This window comes from Pholcus phalangioides, unplaced genomic scaffold (genome assembly GCF_987345545.1).
Source record: "Pholcus phalangioides strain wild (caught in Gottingen) unplaced genomic scaffold, Ppha-v1.0 ptg000008l_1, whole genome shotgun sequence".
Taxonomy (NCBI): domain Eukaryota; kingdom Metazoa; phylum Arthropoda; class Arachnida; order Araneae; family Pholcidae; genus Pholcus; species Pholcus phalangioides.
The window spans coordinates 16,876,415-16,896,792 of record NW_028301601.1 but is presented as its reverse complement, the minus strand read 5'-3'; the positions used below and the strand labels follow the sequence as shown (position 1 = coordinate 16,896,792).

At 37.5% G+C, this 20,378-nt stretch overlaps 1 protein-coding gene across 1 annotated transcript in view; it reads right to left on the bottom strand.

Moving 5' to 3' along the window:
- The window catches only part of Wdr33 (WD repeat domain 33), a 43,118-nt gene extending 24,352 nt beyond the window's left edge, over window positions 1-18,766 (bottom strand). Inside the window, exon 1 of the mRNA XM_089234291.1 lies at window positions 18,434-18,766. The gene's annotated coding sequence lies outside the window, so the exon portion shown is untranslated. The remainder of the gene's footprint in view (window positions 1-18,433) is intronic.
- Window positions 18,767-20,378: the final 1,612 nt, after the last annotated feature.

The following is a 20,378-nucleotide window of genomic DNA, read 5'->3' as shown; positions in this document are numbered from 1 at the left end:
ATCTGTCCTGCTTGGAGGCAACTTGGGTTCTATCTTGGGAATTTCGACCATGATTGGTCAAAGCATGTAAACGTGTAGGGGAAAAAAATACAAAACTCTCATGTCAATGAAGAGATGTTGTGTCTAATTTCAGAATGAAAAAGAAAATTCCCAAGCGGGAGGGGGGGGGGGGGAGGAGAGGAAAGGAATATTTCCAGAAACCCGAAGAGGACAAAAGAAGTAATTTTCCAAAATGAAGGACTTTTGAAATGAAACCCAAAAGGAGGACTTCCAGTAACTGTAGTGACAATGGAAAAAGAAACGACAAATAAACAAAAAGCATTATGGAATATGACCCATGGGAAAATGATGGTCAGAGACAGAAAATGACAACAAACAGAAATTGATGTTTCATGAGAAACATAAAAAGGTTGAAAAGAATCTTTTCACGGGACGAAGCCAGACTTGATAAAGCAAAGTATTTTTACTGGTCCAGACAGCAATGTACTCAAGGGGGTCAAAGCCGTCTTAACACATCGACCCACCAGGATATGGCGAGGGAACCCCAAGTGCATTCAGGGCCTCATGTTAATGACAAAAATTTAATAAAATATTAACAAACAAGATTCTAACAGTAAAGGAACCTCTATGTAGATTTTTTTATCCAGGATTCATGATGTTAAGATAGCCATGCAAAGGATCCCCCCCCCCCCATTCCTGGTTTCTGTTCACTGTTTACAGCAAGCCAAATATTGCTGCCAAAATGATAAAAATAAACAAAAATAATGTGTCGTAAGCGGATATAGACTCTAAGGGCTTAGGACAGACTGCCATTTCCACCATTCTCAGCAATATCAGACTGATACAAGATTTGATACTAATTCATTTCTTTTTCATTAGCAAAACAGTATAAGTAGTATGTCCCCAATGTTATCACTTTTATGACCTAGAAACTCATGTTTGCGAGAAATTACTTGAGTATGAATAAATTTTTGCACATGCTCAGTTGCTTTTTTTTATATATAGTTTTGCAACTCATAGTTTTTCCTGTTCTTTTCATTTGATTGTGAATATAACATTTCAAAAAGGTTATTTAACCCTCTAATTGCAACCATCGAAAATAAACGATGAGCTTAGTAGGTTGCCAGTGAATACAAGAGGGGGGTTTTTCTTTCTTTAGCGGAAAGTTAAGACCTATATCTCATGATTCGTACAGTTTCAGAGTTCCGAAGCATGAAATATGTATCATTTGTAGACGTGAACTAGAGGCATGTCTAATTATGAATACTACAGTAGCACACTCAAATTAATAAAATACCTGCCTATACTGTAGGGGTCTTCAACCCATTGCTCTCAGAGCTTTCTGCCGTGGCCCGCTGACTGTTTTAGAAAATAGCTATTTCACATAGAAAAATTATTTCATTCTAAAAAAAACAAAAATTTGTTAAAGAGCTCTGGCCACTGAAATGATTTGCGCTGTTTAGAATTGTGAGAGACTTTCCAGATTTAATAGTAATGCTATGCATTCAATACATTAAAAGGGCCATCACAATGAATTTAGGGGACCCCGAGTCAAAACGGTTTTGAGGCCAATGATTTCATACATATTTTGAGGCCAAATTTGGCATCCAAAAGGTATAAATAAGTGCAGAATACACAAAAATGCTAGAAATTACCTAAATGAAATAATTTTAGAATTATCGAAAAAAATAATTTCATAATTGATGAAAAAATAGTTACCGAATTACTGAAAGAAATAATTGCAAAACTACCGATTGAAATAATTTCAGAATTGTGTTCTAAAGTAAAAATTAGGAATTTTTGAAAGAAATAATCTCTTAATTAATGAAAAAAAATTCAGAATTATTGGGAAAAAATTTCGGATTTAATAAATGAAATACAGTCAGCCCCCGGTATTCGCTGTTTTCTGGAAAATACTGTTCTGGTGATAATTTTTGTATCGAAACAAAATATTAGTTGTTTTATAAATATATATTCAAAAAATCCTTCCTAAAGGTTTTCCGGGTTGCTTCTGAAAATGTTTCTACAAGACTTTTGTTTAAATGTTTTTGAAAGTGAAAAACTAGCAAGGAAAATTCGAAATATTGCCATTATTGCAGCATCAATTAATCTACAGTTAAATGTATCAAGAATAAAGAAATTAACACTCGATCAGCCGCTGCTGTAGCTATCATATAGTCCTTGATCCACATGGAAGTGCTATTTTTCTGTGAGCAAAATATGTACTGCATAGAGAAGGGTTTACTGATGCAGGGAAGGAAGAAATTAGAGAATTAATTCAATAATCGACAGAGGGATAAATTAAGCTGACTGCTTCTGAAACCAAAGCGATACCCCATAAAGATGATCAACATTGAGAATCAGAAGACAAGTTCATTATGAGCAAACATAGCAAGGTCATAGCGTAGTTCAGTAAGTTTAAATCAGCAATGGAACGTTTCTATGAAATAGACCCATCATGGTACGTTTATCACATGTAGAAAAATTGGTATAGGAATCCTTGCTACCTAACTCACACAAATTAACTGAAATTTAGAAGAAACGCCAACAGACATGGTTGTTCTTACAGAAAACATAGAATGAAATCACGGACTCCCCACCCCCTCCTACTTCTTCCACACAAAGCAGATACTGTATAAACGAGATGCCTAAAAAAACAAAAGTTTAGGGTTTGGATTATTTGCAAATTTTACACATTTGTGGTCACCCACGGAACGTAACCCAGTGAATAAAGAGGGACGACTATAATTGATGAAAAAGAATTAATGATTTACAGAAAGTTATTTGAAAATAAAAATTCAACCAAAGAAATGAATTCGGAGTAAATAAAGTGTTCAACAATTGGGGGACCGCGAATGACACCGTATCACTTGGTGGCCTGCAGGCTTTGTGGAAAGTTCAGTTTGGTCCCACAATGTCTGAAAGGTTCAAGACCCCTGGCCTACTGTGTCAAAGGATGAGATTTTGTGATTTTTGATACCTATTCAAATCTTTTCGAGTATAAAAAAAGCCCTTTTAGAACAAATTTCCATGATGAAAGCTCCCTTAGATTTTTTTTATTCACTAAATTTACTGCTTTTATATTCCTTAAGGGCCACAGAGCTTCTGGGACATGTACACAGAGCTCTCACAGCTCTGCGGTGGAAAAGATTGAAAACCGCTGCAATAAAATGTAGGACAAAAAGAGCCTCTCATCTAAAATATTCAGTATTTATCAAACATTCCACATTTCATCAAGCAAGCTCTCTGATTAGTTCTTTTTTCCAATTATTCTCAACAAAATATGCGCTGAAGATTTGGGGGGGGGGGTTAGAATAGACCAATGACACAGTAGCAGCTATAAATACAACATGGAATCCAATCAGTGGTAATGCAGAGAAAACTTTTCTTCTTATACGAGATGGCCGACTCTGTTTTAACTCCCCTGGGTTCCTGTGAACCAAGTTGGTGGAAAAAATAGTTCTTACCTAGTAAAAGTGCACTGTTGGATACCTAAATTAAAAGTAAGCCTGCTTCCTTATTCAAAATCCTGTGTATTCAACACACCTGATCAGCTGTTGGGAAAAGTAGTAGTCTTTTTTTAATTTAACAATAAAAATTTGGGCTGCTTGACAGGCACATGCTGTAGGAGTGTTTGGCCAAGGAAATACACTTGCCTGGCCAATTCATGGGTTAGACTTTTCTCTAATACGACCACGCCCTCTGGGACACTGCACTTAGGCTGATATTGCTTAGGCAGCATTTTAATTAGGTAGTGTTTAATTTGTTTTGATTGGGAAAGCGCAGGATGCCCATGAGGCACCATTTGTTTTGCTACGTGCAAGTGATCCCAATGACTGTCTGGAATGTTTTACTAATTGATAGTGGGCATCAGTGCTTTGAAACAGAGATGCCAAGTAGCGATTATTTCCTAGGGTGGGGCTCTCCTGAGGCTAGGTCGTGCGAGGGTTCAACTGTTTTGGTGGGTTCTTTGGCTGGCACAGATACCACAAGGTTTCTCTGCACACACACACTTTATTAAATACTTATATTCCAAAAGGGGATACAGTGGGCGGGGGTGTAGCGGTTTGGTCTGGGTGACTGAGAAAGAAAAAAAAATGCTGGTTACAAAGAATAAATTTGAAAGAATCTAGTCAAGAAGTTTTATTTCTCAAAATGTAAAACCTTGCAATCTAAAACTTGATTTTTTTCGTAAAACTTGTAATCTGATGAGTTTCGATTAATGACAATTCAGATTCCCAAAACCTTCGAACTACAGTCAAGTGTGGATTATTTTCAGGGGAAAAATATCCTCCATCGTCAAAAAACACACATAATTGAATTTTTTTATAATTACAGATTGTATTACCTAAATTATCTGATGTAATGGGACAGAGGGAAAAATATCCTAAATCAGTAAATCAAAATTTTCGGGTAACCAAACACTTATCAATACAAAGGTCCAGTTTCATTAATACTACAAATTATTAGAGACCGGACGTTCAGGCACTAAAAATTGTGAAAATAGGCATGCTAAAAATAAGTAAACTAATGGCTAATAAAATAACAGACATCAATGGTCTGAAAAATGACTAAATCTGGCTGAAAAACCTCCGTCAGTGTTCTCATATTCCAATAACTACATCATTAGTCAAGCCAAGTTGATACTATCAGACTAAAAATAAGTAATAAGAGGCTAAAAGTAAATAAACAAGCTATATATTAGTTTTTTGTGATTTATCTAGCCCTGGGTTAGAGCACTTGTCCAGCATACGAGGGGCCCGGGTTCGAGTCCCAGTAGAAGCACAGAGATGCATTTTTCTTTCCAAAAAAAAAAATCAATATCTTCACATAACATCGTTTTTTGTGTATCTGACATAAAGATAAGTTATTGTGGTTGTTCGAGCTTAGGTCAGAGATTTCATTCAACTAAATGCAGCAATTAGCTAACACGCAAAACAATGTTAGTTAAAATTAAAGAAAAATTATAAGTGAATAGTTATATTTGTTTTAGTTAAAATCCACTCCAACAACCTACGCCACTTCTATGCCTGACAATACCAAGCTGTGCATGAGGCATTAATGCCTATTTGTGTTTAAATGGGGCTGAGGCTTTCTGACAAGAATTAATGCTAAGAATTGAAATTTTTAAAAAGAGCAATTTTCCTTTGAGGTTCTCGAAGCCTAAAATATCCGTGCTTTACAGAATATAGCCTCTAACATTGAAGGGGGAAAATGTAAAACGATGTCAAAATAGTCATTTATAGCAGGAAAATTTTAAAAAAATAAATTTTTTACAAAAAAAAAAACCAGTTTGAAAATAGGCAAAGAAAAAAAAAGGCATTTATGGCATTTTGTCTGAACTTCCAGGCTCTACTAATTATGATCAAATATACATTCAGTTGGCACAGATATCCTTGCTTTGCAGATATATGATAATATCAGCGATATCATTTGATGGTGTGCGACAATGTTCCAACTGAGCGATTTCTCAAAAGAATCATTGCAACCTATTTGAACTTTGAGAAGTCATTATGCCTTCATTTTCATTGTAGAATAATTTCAAACTTTATTAACAGTCCCCCCCCCCCCAATAAAGTTAAAATTATCACTGAGGAAAAAATTCATATTGGTTAACAGAGTTATGGATAAACGGGTGTCTGATAATCAAGGTTGAGGTTGTATTGCCAACATTCATGGTATGCTTCAAACTAATATTTCCCACTGCACAAGGTTTTTTCAAAAAAGGGGGGAATGGCGAAACAAAATCATCAATTGTAAATATATAAATCAAATTGTGTGCGCTCTTTTTCCAAATAGTTTATCTGTAAACTGCAAACAAAATAAATAAAAAAATTTTCAACTGCTCTAATCAGCTTTTTGTTAACACAATTAACATATTAGGTTATTCACAAGTGAAACGCAAACAGAACTGAGAGCAATTCAGATATTTAATGGGATGACTAAGAAGTGGTTCATGATGGACGTATCCAAACACGTGCACACAAGTACCATGAGACACCATTTAATTTCTTCTATCGAGAAATTTATAATTGAAATTGTTCATTAATATGAGCGATTTAAGTGGACAATTCTAGATAAAACACTGTTATGATGTAGAGTTGGGAGATTGTCAACATTGACATTTGTAAGACGCCTTGTTCAAGTCTCATTCTCACCATCACAGATCCAAAAAGTTTGCATCAGACTCCAGGATTGCATCCTGGCCTGCATTGGACTCCAGGTAATAAACATATACCCATACACTGCTTATATTCAATAGAAGATTTTACTTGCTAAAGCATATTTTTCCATTAGAATTGAATTATGGCACATCCACATCAGACTTACTTGCACACACTTATACTTAAATGCTATTTTCCACTCAGCTGACGTGTGTCCCACACTAACCATGTTCTGTGCTGTTACTGCAGATAAATGGCAGCCCTAGGTAATTTTTTTAAATTAGGTTTCAAGATTGAAGATTGGAAGAAAGTGTATTTTTGTTTTGGCTTCAAATTTTTTGAACTACTTAATAAATTGTTCCCCCCTGCTGCGATTTTTGCAAGCCATCATTTACTTCTGCTGTGGTTGGCTGAGGTCAGGTTTGAAAAGTTGGAAAAAATAATAATTTTGCTTTGGGGCAGGGGTCCTTAACCAGGACTCCAAGGACCCCCTTGGAGAGATTTCGATAGGGGCTACGAGCCTGGATGGAAAAAAAGAAAGAATTGTTTTTAATTGAGATATACTGAATATTTTGTAAACAGGTCTGGGGCATTTATTTTACACGCATAGGGATCTCATCTTATTACTCCTTAACCAGGACTCCAAGGACCCCCTTGGAGAGATTTCGATAGGGGCTACGAGCCTGGATGGAAAAAAAGAAAGAATTGTTTTTAATTGAGATATACTGAATATTTTGTAAACAGGTCTGGGGCATTTATTTTACACGCATAGGGATCTCATCTTATTGGCACAAAATGTCTGAGAAATGCAAAAGGTTAAGAACCCCTGCTTTTGGACATGAAGATGCTGCATCACAAAATTTTAATCATGACACCTAAAAGCAGGAGCATACAATGCAGGCTCACCAGAACATCACCATACATCAACTTTGTACCGTTTCATTATGACTTTGATCAAGCAAAGCTTAAAACCCTACCAATTCATTCAGAGAGAAATATGCCTTATTAACAAAGATACACTCACACAGACAGAGGTCCCTTAGGGCAAGGTTTTGAATGGGGCTCCAGCGAAGACTGGAAGGCCTACTATGCCGATCCTATAGTAACTTTATAGTAAAAAAAAAATTGAAAAACACAGAGGGCTCTAGGCCTCTCCTCTCGGCTAATGCTTTCACTTGTGCATTAAGGTAAAGTAAAGGACCGCAAAATTGGTTTTTGCACCATGCACCAAAATGTCTAAGCCTGGTTCTGCTCACAAGGAGTAAAGAAAGCCGTTATGTGGCTTAAAAAAGCAGCCTACGATTGGAAAGCAATACTCGCCAACCTGTACAAAACCAACGGCAGAAAACACATTAAACAGTATCTAGAAACACTCATCTAAAAACCAAGATCTAAGGAAGCTCTGTCTGGGAAAGACCAGTGACATTGCAGAGCAAGACACCACTGGTAGTACAGGTTTAGTGGTTAGTACAGGTTAGTACTGTTACGATAGCGCGATCGGTAAAGGCATGGCGTGAGATACATAGGGACAATCCGGAGAGAAACCAGGTTCGACTCCGACCTGCGCCTAACAGTGATACTTTTAGTGGTCGGCTGAAGGTGGTTTTCTGTGGTTCCCAACTTCAAGGCGCAAATGCGAGCCGATCTCCCCGTTAAAAAGTCTCGCCACAGAGAGCAACAGTCCTACAACGATAAATCATTCAATCATAACACTTCACTCATAGTTAGAAAAACTTGAGGCAGATGGCAGCACTACACGTAACAAGCATTACAGAGAAACAACAAAACTTCACGTCAGGTTTCACTACACGTACACACACATTCCCGCATGTACCGATTCGTTGGGGGGTTCCGCGGGGGGGAGGGGTGTGGTGTAGCATTAGTAGGTAGGGCTCGGGGATCCATGATGTTCTTAAGTCAGCCACCTCGTTGGGCAATTTGCCTGTTGTGGCGTTGTATTTGTATTTGTATTTGTATATGAGAAATCCCAGCAGACTTCTATTGAGAACCTGTGACTGTACCCATTTTTTTTGTTTTTACTTTTGAGAACTTGTCTTGTATATATGCATTAGTAATATCAATGAATACACCTGTATGTTATCTATGAGACCTATCTATATAGCCAGCAATGTGAACTCTACAGAGTGAGACCCAGAATAGTGATTGCTAAAAGGTTACTAGATAACGAACTATACTATGTTGCTAACAGTTTTTCACTGTTTAAAATTTTAAAGGAAAGTTGGAAAGCTTTCATTCCCAGACCCATCCCTCTTTCTATGGAAACAGATATCTCCATAAGCGATGTCAGGTTGGGTGTGTTGGATCTTTCAAGTTCAGGTTTAAAATGTAAGAGCTAATTTTGTTACACATGCTAAGCACAAGAATGCACCTTGTTTTTTTGTTGACATTAGAACGATGGAAGCTGCCATTTTGACTGCAAAACTATTTTGGCATGCGATTACGCCCAAGCAGTTCATCTCAGATTGTTGGAAAATTCCATGACTTTTCATCTTTTGTTAAAGCACTTCTTAAATTTACAAAATATAAATGTTCTAGGTTTAATGTTTAAACCAAGGTTGAAATTAAATTCTACCTAGAATGGATGGCAGTGGTCATTTTGACCGTTATAGAAATATTTAACCAATGTGATTGCAAAACGTGTTGAAATGAACAGTTTTCTTATGCAAACAAAAAACTGAAGAAGAGAACAGGTGTTCTATCATGGTGTTTGCTTTTCTACAGTACCCATTCTGTACTATTCGAAGGTACTTTTGAAAAACCTTGTCACCATAGTATTCAATCTATTTAGCATTCCTATAGATCTTTGCATTTTTTTCTGCATTGCATTCACTGGTACAATGCCACACGATGAAAAGAATCTTCATTTTTCATGATTTTACCCAGGGTAACAGCCTGGAGGCAGAGACGATTCTCATCATTTTTATTTCTTCACGCTCTAAATTCCCTATAGAGGAGCTCCACCAAATGCCCCAGCCTAGGAGCTCTGCTAGATGATGTTAGGAGCTATTATTTTACAACCTATGTTTTTGACAGCAAAAAAAAAAAAAAAATTGTACAGTCAGTAAGCAGAGATAATCTAGGTCTCGAGTCCCATGCACATACACAAAATTGAAATCGCAGGCAAAGGAAATTTCTACAGAAATTCTGAAATTTTATTACTCTACTGATAAGTGTCATTGAATTTTTTGATGAAAATGAATTCATTCCATGCACAATGCAATCTGCATCGAAAAGCCGTCTTATGTAGGCCTATGTATTATTTTAAATTGCTGAGGATTTGGCGGCTATTCACGGTTTTTTCATTCCGCACATGCAATCTCTTTGCCAATTCCTCAGGCGTATTATGCTTTAACCCTCATCAGTGGACTACCACGTGAAAACAAAGTCACAAATTACAAGAGCTCAAAAAATCATAGTCAAACTCTTTTTAAAATAAAACACGAGATCGCAGTCTCTGTTGTAACGAGTCCTCTTCCGTTTAAAATTCCAAAAATTTGGTACATGAACAACGGGTTATTACAAAAATAAGTCAAAGAGACTCATTAGATACTGTTTCAAGAAGTTTCGGTAAAGAAAAAGAATTGAAGTTAAATTTTTTCCTATTGCAGTTCAAAATGACCACCGCTACCTGTTGTTCTAGATCAGAGTTCTTTGACACATGGCCCTCTGAGCGTTTTGTTGTGGCATGCCTATCATTTTTCAGAAAATTATTGAAAACATTGATGAAACAAGTAATTCTAGAATTAAAGAAATAATTCCAGAAAAAATTTATGAAAATCCCAGTTTCAATTTGGCCCACGGTTGAAGACCCCTGTTCTAGGTAGTTCGAAATTCCAGTCATTCTAGTGTTAAATAAGATTCCAAATATGGCTGCTACAGCTACAAATACCAAATCGTGCAATGCTGCAATCTTCTGGTCACTCCATTAAATATCCCAGGATGTTGATAAATTAAACCATATGGTAGGGTATGGTAATGAAAACTTTAATGCACCCTTTCCCGAAATTTTAGGTACTTGATATGCTTTTGGGAAAGTCATCCTCAAGAGCAACATCTGAAGCGAATTTCAAATTTGCCACAGATGCACAATCACTGATGTGGTAAATTTAACCTGAGGGAAAAAAATCACAGAATATGAGCGTCATTGAGAAAGAAAATTTATTTCATTCGGCTATTTGTGATTCCTATTTTTGTCCTTTTTCCTTCCTTTTTTATTTCTTGCATGAACAACTCGAAACTAGAAACGGGCAAAAAATAAATGATGTGAATTCAGTATTACGTTAAGGCTGTTCATGATAATTGAGAGGCTATCATTACTACACTTAAATCAAAATTGGGCCAACCAAAAATCATCATTGGGGGTAGTGGTGTATTTACGAGGAAAGGGGGGCTATAGCTCAGGATGGTAAGTTCAGTGGCAGAAAAATTTGAGGAATGGATAATTAATATTATGGGAGAAGGGCGAAAAAATCTGTATAATCCTCAATAAATCCACCTCTGCTCAGACAGCAAAGGAGTGGCCAAAAGAGTAACCTAGAGTGTTTGCAAGCATGTGAGTGAGCAAAAGAGTGATTTAGAGAGTTAGCGAGTGAATGACCAAACAAGACAAGATGAGCGAATGACCTAATTATGTGTAATGACATGTGTAAGCATATCAGTAACCAATACAGGGTGCAAGCATGAGCGTGACCAAAACAGTGGAAGTATGTGAGTGACTTTAGAGACACAGGTGTACTTGCAGGAGGGGGTGGGGCAAGTTCATAACATAGGTTGGCGAATTTGAGGAAATAATAGTCTGATTAGGGGGGGGGGGCAAAAGTATGATACAGACAAAACAGGACGTATAATCATCCACTGTGAAGAAGCAGAAATAACGGTGGCTGTTTAGCTAATTTTGTCTTTCCCTTGCCAGACTGAAACATTTCATGATTTGGCACAATCATGAATACTCACTTCACCCATGAAAAATCATTTTAGATGGGGGGGGGGGGGGGCCACATGGCAACAGACTTTTTCCTGTTTGGTAAATTCTTTGAGAATAATTCTTTCTTTCCCAAAAGTAGGGTTTCTGGTAAAATTCTGGAGAAACAAGGCATTGTCTGGGCGATACAGCAGAAATCTGGGAGACTGTGCAATAGTCAGCACCATAGCTGGTATTACCCTTCGGTGACTGTCAGGCCATTGATAAGAGATTATCGATCAAATAAAACTTCTGTTCGTTAGTCAGAGAAGTTCAGCACCTGATATTAATAAGAGCATTAATTTTTTTTTTTTAGCCCACAGACGCTGGGTACTATTGTACCAGCCCTGGTCACTAGAATTTTACTGAAGTGGCCACTTTGAGAGAGATTTTGCCATATAACTTATGCTATTGGACAAAAACTTCAAATGATTAAAAAAAGGTTGGCGTTTCATTCTAAAATCTATGGATGGCGATAAAAACAAATTTTCAAAACATTGGTTACTTATACCTACTTGTCGAATCATAGAGCATTTTCAGCGAAAAGAATCGATAAAATACAACCTCAGTAGATAAATTTTAATGGCATATATCTCGGCACAATTTTTATTTCTTTTGTGATTCCGCTGGATTTTATTGCAAAGAGAAGGAAAAAAAAGACATGATAAAAATGCAATAATAAAAAGAAATTTACATGAACATGGAAAGCACACACATTACATCAGCAACATGAAATAACATGGCAGTTACATAAAAATGTTTCATGTTTACACTACGATATATAAATATATGTTATATATAGGGGGTAAAGAGCCGTTCATTTTTATTTGTTACACGAATAACACCACAACGAACGAAAAAAAAAAAATTTCAGTCTTAAAAAATTTGTTTTGTTTGGTCTTTGTCTGCGAATACGTTTCGTTATTTTGATATAAGAGAGAGACACCAGTTGAAATATCTGGATATCTTCGAAGAAAAAAGGTCGTTTCTTCTCACACACACAACACAGATCCTCTGAGGAAACTGTTATAGAAAAAATAAACTATTATGTTCATCTCATCTCTACTAAAAAAATGGCTTTACGTTCGATTTAGAGAGAAAAAAAAAATGCATAGGTAAGTGTTCACAAAATAACGAAACAAGTATCATTGAATATGCATGGAAACAACCGATTCGTGAAATGTCTTATCGTCGAAATAAGATATATATATCGCTAAATGGGAATGGGCCACTACAATAGTCAATTGGCTACTTATAGAAGATACACACACACATTTGTTGATCGATTGGACGTACTAAAAGAATAGTGGTTTGCACAGATGGCATCCTGCGCGTGGCACGATTAGTCAAGGGATTGATATCATAGGACTGAGATATTTCAGGAATAAAATTATATATTTAACGTTTCAGTAACATCATTATACAAGTACAAAGGCCACAACAACAAACAAAATGCCTGAGATCGCTGAAAAAAATGTCTATGAAAATATGGATGTCGAATACATATCTAAGCCATATCAAAAATACAACCACCCAATAAGAGCAATAAAAAACCAATTATGATGAAATATAAATATACTGCCCAGAAAAAATTATGGTTGTCTCATCTAAGTATGGATAGCTTTTTGATTTACCCCAACACGTTTATCGTATTTCTTTTTAAACGTGTCAATTGCGCTAAAATTCACGACCGCCTGGAGATAAGCTATTCCATTCATTCACAATCTTATTTAGAGGGGAAAAACTCTCTGCGACATAACAATCTAGAATTATCCCTTATCAATCGACACTGGTGTACCCTTGTCGAAGCAGTTGATTGATGGTATTGTCCATCCCGTTGAAAATTTTAAAAATTACAATCCCTCAGACATCTGCGCTCTTCCAATATAAACATTTTCAAAAAAATCATGTCTTTCTTTATAGCTTAAGCCCTGTGTGCCATCACGAGAGGCTTTTCTCTGCACTACTCAGCCAAGTCTATGTCCCTCTGTAGGTATGGTCTCCGAAACCTGATGGCATACTCCAGTCCAGGACAAACTGAGCCCAGGAAAAGTGGAAGGATGACTTTAGGAGAATGCAAAAACTTTTTTAAAATGCAACTGAGTATTCCCTATTCGATTTTCTGGCCACCGCTGAACAATGTTCAGAAAACCTAGCCACTCGTCATTGAGAAGTCCCACATCAGTGACCCTAGTTGCATCCGGGATAGTGACGCCATTCAACTTGTAAGTGAAACATTGGTTGTTCGAACTAAAATGAGCAAACCACGCACTTATCAACACAAAAGTTATGTCCATTCATTAGCCCATGCTGCAATCATATTCAAATCCATCTAGAGCATCTCCCTATAGCTTCACGTCACCTGTGAATTTGTTAACAATCATTTGCTAGCATTCCCAACTATTAGGTCACACAACTCTCACAGTGCTGTGAAACTTCATGGGAAAGGAAAACTAACTGGGAGGACGTCGTCTGGAATTGATTCATTATTATGTGTGTGATCATAAGCACTACAAAACTGTCACTGATCAGCAAGCATTGTATCGCAATAAAAATTCCTTAATCATCTAGCAATAGCTGAAATTGCAGCTGAAACTATCCAGACTTCGCACCGATTGATGTAAATATCGTAAGAGCAAAATGTATGAATATTTCAAACCAACCAGATACATTAACATCAAAGTGAGTATCGCTACATATCAGACACAAGTAGTAGGTCCGATAATTCTGTTTAACAATGACCAAGAACCAATAAAGCTTCATAAATTTTTCTTTGAAACATGGTACACATACTTGATGAGCAAGTGTGATACAACTTAAATGTTCAATGTCAATTCTTTCTCAATACGCGGAGGCACCGCTTGAATTCTCTTCTCAAAAGTGATCCCAAGGAAAAAAAAAGCTGTCTCGGATGCAGACCTCGGGTAAGAGGGCTTTCATAGATCTAGTACTTACTTCGATTTGCGAGCATGAGTACGTGAATAAAGAAACACTTATTGAATGATTATTATTTGGCAATATGTTATATCACCTCCGGTTGAGATTGGGCAATGTAATATTTGGCTGTTGTAATTATGATTTTTCCCCTTGTATCGCTTGCAAAAAATAGTTCCAAAAATTAAAATAAAAGATTTTTTTCTGATTATGTGAGGTGATATGTGCTTTTCTCATAACACCAAAAATGATAATAAAAACAAACAGAAAAACTCCATAGCTTTCTGTTATTTATACTGTCTTTGAGACACGAATGTGAGCCAATCTCTCCATTAAAGTCTCGCCACAGAGAAACAGGCATATGGCGATAATTATTCAATCATTACACTTTGCTCATAGTTTAAAAAGATGGATTGCAGATGGTAACATAACAAACATAACACAGAAACAAACTTCATGGAAGGTTCACTACACCTACACGCACGTTTCCAACATGTACCAATTCATTAGAAGTTCCGCAGAGGAATACGGACGAGGTGCGTGTGTGATTCAGTAATAGTTATTTACACTGTACGCAATAATACTATTCTACCTCGAAGGGAAAGAAAGGAAAAATACATCTTTTCCCCCCCCCTCTTCTGTTATGACTTTGAACAAAAGCTGACTCCGCCACTGGTAATTGATTGACAGGAGAGGGGGAAGGAAAACCTGTTATGAGGCAAAGTTCTCTGTACAGAGCTATCTGGGTTCGGGATTGCAGACACGAGAGGGGATTTTTAGAAGACGAGATATCTCAGGATTGCAGCTGTAAGGGGTTAAGTATACTGTCAACCTTGAGGTAATACCCAGTGTTCCTGAATTGGCAAGTTAGTTTCACCACAAGCCGATGAAGAGAATGATTGTTCACACAAGGTGGTTAGCGGGAACAGAATCGGCTATGTATTTAAAAAGACTGCGGATATGTACACAGAGCCGGATGTTTATCAAGTGCATGGTGAAGGAAGAAATGATGACGATTCTGTATGTTCATGCTGAGAGCACATTAGCGATAAGTGGATGCTCAAGAATTGATAAATTGAAATCAGGACTATGGCTAGCATCAGCTGTTAGCCCAGTTGATAGAGTGTAGAACTTGTAGTACGAAAAGTTGTGTAAAGGTTTCTTTCTCACTTCCATCCAACTTTATCTTTTTTTGGACGATTGCCAATTTTTCTTTGTTTTCCACTCGTATTCAAAGCTCATACTAAACGTTCGGTTATCACAGGAGGGTCACCTTGCCGCAAGCCTTCATAACAATCGATTCATTTTTAATTATTTATATTTTTGGGAGAAGGATCAAGATGTGCTTGCTGCATGGGGTGGCGGGAATCGTCATGACAAAATAAAAATGAAATCATATCACACTAATCATAGTATAAATGCTATTACTATATATTTGTTTTGTTTTTTTCAAGTCAAAAGATACGGCAACCCACTGAAGTGAGTTAATCAAACTCTGCCATACATCGAATAAAGGTCTGGTGTCATGCGTCTCTAAAAGATCTGGCAAGAAGCATGACGCCACTGCTAGTCTTCTGCCATACACTGAATACACATCCGGCTTTGTATACAAATGCTATGCTTTGGCAAAAAAGCAAGACTCAACAAGTCAGAAAGAAAAAAAAAGGGGAATGTCAAAAGTAATTCCCCCTCCAGGAAGAATTTTCTAGAACTTAGCGGCCCATTTCTATGTTAGCAGACATGCCGATTTAAATTTTAAAAATTTTGTGTTGATTCTAATTACACAATCACACGCATTGAAAACTTTAGGTCTCAATTAAACTTTTATGGTCGCCATGGCATCTGGAATTTATCAAGCCATGGTGTCGGTCAACCACAGTAAAACCAGTCAACTCGGACAGTTTTGAACGTTGAACTGGATATAATTCTTGGAATGTCCAAAATATTGTAACACTACATCTTGAACAGATTTGAGTGGAACTGTAGGGGTCAAACTCAAAAGTTTTCACTGTAAATAGACAAATCTACTCTGTGAGCCCACAAAGCAAAATGTTTTTCATTAGTCTGAAATGTCCCTCAGCTCGGAGAATACTTTCCGAGATAGTTCAGCTACAAGCAATATACATTAGTTTTCACATTCCGCTTCGGGATCAGCGAGTTTCGAAAAATGGGTAAGCTGTTACTTCCAGGGGACTCAGAAGGATAGCGCCAGAGTACCACTTTACCAGGGGTTGACAAATCCCAAAACAAGCAGAGAAATTTCATTGACGCCAGGCACTTTATCGACAAACTTCATCAAAATAGTGTATTCTTTGACTTGTTCGGGTCTTAGGAACCCTTTTGCATGCTAGCAAACACATAGATATAATTTCTGATGAGTTTGTACTGTTCTAAGAATTCACTTCAGTTGTTATAAGACATGAAAAAATTAGGCGCCAATGCTATTTTTCTAGTCATCATGTCGATCTGGGATTTGTCCATCCCCCAAAACAGAATATGCCGAAATCTGCGACGTACATCGCAGAACAATCTGGAAGAAAAAGTGCAGAGAACACCATTATGGTAATTTTTACCCAAGAAATAAACGTTCTTGGGTAAAAGCAGCCGAGAGCTCATTGCAAAACATTCTGCTTTAGGGACAGAATGTTTTGCATTGTTCTGCAACAAGCTCTTAGCTGATTGGAAATGTTAATTCCCAATATGGCGTTTTGTACACTTTTCTGAAAATTCTTGCAGATTGTTCTGCAACACACGCCAGATTTCGGCATATTCTGCTTTGGGGCATCTAGCCCTGCACTTTACCCAGGGAACCAATGGTAACCATTAAATACAATAAACATTAATCGCACCAGGCTTGCCGGTGGGGAGAGAGGTCCCAGTGCATTTCTTCCATTAAGATTGCACATATAAAAACTTCATACCTCAAAATAATGCAAAATACTTTGAATTTAGATATCAGAGATACTCTCAAAAAGCCTGGTGAGAAAACTTTGAACTTACTCAACAGGATGTGGACAACAAATAGAGGCCACTTTTTGAAGAGAACAAGACAGCTTTTGGTTATTATACAATGTTGAATGCAGAAAGAAAAATCATCAAAAAGCGAGAATAGAACCCAGTCCTCTTGCAATCAGGACAAGTGAGCTATATATACACCACTACTTCACCACACACCAAATCTGGCAATATTGCAATTTACTGCTGTTCACAAGCTGGGTTGGAAATGAAGGTGCCATCTATCAAGGGTTGCCTCAAGCTCTGTTAGAAGAAATATCTTATCTATATTGTTCCCCTGATTCGAACCTGACAGCAACCTTCACAGTGGTTACACGAGCATCTTACCATCACACCACTTGGACGCCATACACACCGGCACTACTTTACAGTACTCCGATCACATCGCCATATGACAGTTTCCAACTAGTGGAGTTGGGTGGGAAATGAAGGCACCATATATCGGTGGTCATCCCAGGCTCAGTAGGTAAAAAACTAATTTTTTTATGTTCTTCAAATCTGTGGACCCTGACTGCAACCTTCATGGTGGAAGACTACCATCTTCCACCCTGACGTACATCACTGTTGTGCCAGATATGCCCCAGGCTCTGTCCTATATAGGATATAAGTGACGTAAATAACTGGAAACAAGACTAATCCTTCCTTATAATTTAAGCATAGTGGCATAATGCACCGAAGTAGCGGCATAGTAGCTGCTCTTCCCCCCCGTAACTTCAGCAATGGTCTCCCCGTGGCAGCAGTAGCAACAGCGAGATGTTTTTTCCCTCAGCCCAACGGATGAAAGAAAGACATTACGCCGTTTAACTAACGAAAAAAACACATTTTGCATTTGCCAGGAATCAAACCGTCCTCTCGTAATACAGGCAAGCAAGCCATCCATATACACCACTGAATTATAAGGATTGGTCCCTTCTCCAGTGGTGTATATGGATAGCTCGCTTCCAAGAGAGGACTGGGTTACTTCCAGTCTCGGCATAATATCCGAAAAATATCTTTCTTCCATCCAATGGGATGAGACAATCATCTCTCTCATTACAAACAAATGCCCCCCCCCTTCCCCGACCAGATCCTACTGCAGGGGTCCCTGACTGGGATCTTTCAAGGGCCCCCCTCCATAGTCAATTCAATACGAAAAAAAACAAATAATGACAAGAATCGTCCTGAGTTGGAGGAGCCCATGTGCATAGGACTCTACTATATATACATTGACAGTTCAGCTAAGACTGACCACACATGGAGACACACACACACATAGACAAGTAACCTACTTAATCAAATTAACCTGAAAAGCAAATGGATTGATTAGTCTTTATTTGAATGTGCGAGATATTTTATGTACCTATGAATTTATTGTTTGTTTGTGTTTGTTTTTCACCGCCGCCGCAAGTCGTCACCGCCGCTGCTCAGCGATAAATGGTTCAACAACGGCGCTGCTGCTGCACATCATCTTGATCGGTGGAAACACAACTCTAAACCAGACTGGGAACCATTTATTTTCATTTAAAAAATATATATGTATATCCTACGAATTCCTAGACGACTCAGCCATTTATCTTAATCTAATTAAACCATCGATTCAGATAAACCGAGACAATACGAAATATTTCCGTGTTACAATTCCGATGGTAAAAAAAAAAATTAAACACGCAACGATAAGCTTTTACTGTTGCCACGACATTTTTTATAAGCTATGAAGTTACGATGAATATTCTGAATATTTACCTAGATTTACGATTCCATTGTCTTCTGGGAAACAAACGATTTCATGAACGTGACCATATTTAGTAGGACGAATAAATGGCTCATCCAGAGTTCCCCCCCCCCCGCCACAAAAAAAATCGTCTAATAACTATGCTGACCATATTTTATTAACAAAACTACGGGGTATGGCCAAATCTTGCCAAGAAGTGAGGGAAAAATTGCTCATTGTGGTGATTATTCGGCAACTGAAAGTCACAATGAATTAAAAAGAGTATTTAACTAGGCCAGGGACGGAACTGGGGGGGGGGGGTCAAAAGGGGCAACTTTCCGAGCGTTTAATTTAAAGGGCGACAAATTTCAAATGGAAACAAAAATACCGATATAAAATCATTGAAATCTAAAGTGATGTGAGTAAAAAAATAATATACCCCCCCCCCCCACAAAAAAAATTGTAGTTTTGGCTCTACATTAGGCTGACTTTATTTCCTGTATAAAAATACAGGAGATTAAGGCATGGTTTCCATTAGGTGGGGGGGGGGAGGAGCTGACAGGGCTCCAGCTTGGAGGTTCGGGATGATAGAATTTTTTTTTCACATTATAAATTTACTGTGGTGGAGCAGCACCTCCTAGAGATAGAAGGCCTCCGCAGTCTGCTTGTGACGTCAGTAAGTAGTCCATTTTCCCTCAGAATATTCAGGGGGGGGGGAAGATTCCTTCCTTTTGCCAGTATCATCGTTGTGAGGAAAAGAAATGATCGGGCTCAGAATTGGCTATTTCTATGCCCCATATCCAATCACCACGTGGTATTTGTGAGCCAATTAGGATGATTCTACGCCAAAATAAGAAGAAACGAAATAGGATGCTGATTTTCAAAATGTGGCAAACTTGCTAGGTAGTCTGAATGACGTTTATGGAAAACAATACAGAGGAATTCTATCTCTAGGAGGTGCTGGGTGGGGCCAGTGAAAATTAGGTCGGAGCCCCGCCAAAGATTCCGGCCTGTAGGAGCTTTGATGTAGTATGTAGGGCCATGAAATTGAGATCCAAAAATACTGGATAATCACCCAGTCTTCACCAAAAATGTTGCGAAAAAGTGAACATTATTGCCAATTAACCCTTTGCGGCACGCTACCCTTTGAAATTGGAATTTAAAAAAAAAAAAAAAATTCAGGCAGCCCATTCAGGCCTATATAGGAGAACGCAAGTATAATTTTCTAAAGATTGCACTTGCCGTTTCAATTATGTGAGTGTGCCCAACTCTGAATTTGGGACTCGATTTTAGGCAAACTTTGAATGTAAAAAGTTAAAACTTAAACAGAATAGACATTAGAGTACAGAGTCAACAAAATAACAGAATTTTTTTCCCCAGAAATCCTTTTTACATCCAAAAAATAATAATAATAACAATCTTTGAAATTTGAATCCATTTCTTTGAAAAATATGGGTTTTCTATAAAAAACAACACAGGCCAAAAGTATGGATCGGCTTGTGTGGTACAATCACATATTGTTGATAAAGAAGGTTCAAAGTAATCCCTAAGGTAATTTTCATTTTATTTACCGTTTATTTTCAGTGTTTGAAAA